The sequence below is a fragment of the Lactuca saligna genome, unplaced genomic scaffold (assembly GCF_052625555.1).
Source record: "Lactuca saligna cultivar CGN05327 unplaced genomic scaffold, ASM5262555v1 scaffold_72, whole genome shotgun sequence".
Lineage (NCBI taxonomy): Eukaryota > Viridiplantae > Streptophyta > Magnoliopsida > Asterales > Asteraceae > Lactuca > Lactuca saligna.
In genome coordinates, this window is record NW_027629931.1 from 110001 (window position 1) to 112500 (window position 2500).

Here is a 2500-nt window from a genome sequence, read left to right on the forward strand (position 1 = left end):
AACGACCAAGGGAACAAGGCAACCTTGCCACACACAGACCCTTGCATGAACGACCAAGGGAACAATGGATGTGAGGCTGGCAAGGCTAGGTCACGGCAAGCCAAGCAGTCAGGCTACACAATTGATGTGAGGCTGGCAAGGCTAGGTCATGTCAAGCCAAGCAGTCAGGCTACACAAGGGAACAAGGCACCTTGCCACACAAACCCATGAACGAACGACCAAGGGAACAACGCCTCTTCCCACACACAGACCCATGAACGACCAAGGGAACAAGGGTATGAACGACCAAGGAACAATGCGTATTGCCACACACATTCCCATGAACGACCAAGGGAACAAGGCTACCTCCCAAACAAACACACATGAACGACCAAGGGAACAAGGCTTCTTCCCACACACAACCCCATGAACGACCAAGGGAACAAGGCACCTTGCCACACACATGCCCATGAACGACCAAGTGAACAATGGATGTGAGGCTGGCAAGGCTAGGTCATGTCAAGCCAAGCAGTCAGGCCACACAAGGGAACAAGGCACCATGCCACACACAAACCCATCCACTAACGACCAAGGGAACAATGCATATGGGGCTGGCAAGGCAAGCAGGCTACCCAAGTGAACAACGCCTCTTCCCACACACAGACCCATGAACGACCAAGGGAACAAGGGTATGAACGACCAAGGAACAATGCGTATTGCCACACACATTCCCATGAACGACCAAGGGAACAAGGCTACCTCCCAAACAAACACACATGAACGACCAAGTGAAGAAGGCTTCTTCCCACACACAACCCCATGAACGACCAAGGGAACAAGTTTACTTCGTACACGAACACCCATGAACGACCAATGGAACAAGGCATCTTGCCACACACATGCCCATGAGCAACCCAATCCCATCCTCATCGGTCTAAGGAACAAGGGGCCTTGACAAACCATGAGCAGATTTCTAAGCAAGTCAAACGATGAAGGGAGCAAAGTGTAGTTCCTACTTAGTACATAGTAAATTGAATATATGAGTTCCAATCCGATCAACTCGTGTTCTTTCGAGTTCATCTAAGCCACCTATGAATACCTAAAAGCCTTATCTGCCTGCCTATCACCAGGCGACAGGGACAAAAACCCAAATATGATATATTTTCATTTCAAGTCCATTCGTCTATGTTAACAATGACCCACACAATGTTTCAATGGCATTCCTACTTGATTTGAGCGACATTCCAACAAGTAGGGAACCAACGCTTCAAGGCGTGACCAAGGATAGGACACAAACATTTACGCCTCAAACATGACATTTTGTTTTTTTTTTTCATTTCAAAGCTTTTCATTTATAATAAAAAGCATCCCTACAAAATTTTGTGTCAATCCGAATTAATTCGAGCGAGTTATGGACGATTTCGCACAATTATGCATCCCTGGGCAAATCAATATCTGTTCCTGTCACCAAGCTCTTTGTGCAATATGTATATATAGGGGAACCATGGGACTGCTGCCCATTGGCGCCCCAAGGATGTCCAGCGCCCAAGGCTCTCGAGGCTGGCACGCTCGAGGCATGGCCAAGACGCCCGCTCTTGACGAAAATGGGGCCAAAACGCCCCCCATTGGCGCCCCACTCCCGTGTCCCCTCGCCCCCAAGTCGTGTGTGTCCAAAAATTATGCATCATCAGGGAAATCAATGTCTGTTCCTGTCACCAAGCTCTTTGTGCAATATGTATATATAGGGGGTACCATGGGGTCTCATTCTCATAGGTGCCCGGCATGGTTGATGGGCAAATAAGAATCGTGAGGCTGTATCGAGCACACACGAGGCAAGCCAAGCCAAGCCCCACGACCCATGAAAGAGGCCATCCCCCCCAACACGTTGCCTTGATTTCTCGAACGGTGACCTGAAAAATAGCCCCATCTCCTTGAGTCTCCTCGACGTTGTGCCCATACACTAGCCCGTTGCCTTGATTTTCCTCGACATAGGGCGCAGAAACTAGCGCCGTTGGCTTCACCTGTGCCTCGACGCCGTGCGCATACTAAGAAATATACATCCTCAGGGAAAGCAATGGGTGTTGCTGTCACCAAGCTCCTTGTGCAATATGTATATATAGGGGGGGAGCAGTGGGTGAGCATGGCAAGGGATGAAGGTGCCAGACTGCCTTTGAGCGCGAGCTTGGGTGACTGTTGCTTGATTCCTAGTCGGTGGCATAATACCCCTCCGAGTGGGGGCCTTGGCGTGGTGTGGGGATGCCTCGTTAGGTCTCTGCGACACCGATCCAGGGTTGTGGTCTAGCTTTGGAAGTTTGGGATGGTGCTGTTTGTGTGGCAATTCGATGATGATGTGCTTGCTGATCTATGTTTGACGTGCTACTGGTGCTAGCCAGCATTTGATTTGTGCTGATGATTGGGAAACGATAGGCGTTAAAGTGGCATGTGTTGCTTTTTGTGATACTACTATGGTACGCTAGTCTATCCTTGTTAGACGTGCGGTTGGTGCCTAAGCGTAGCTAGC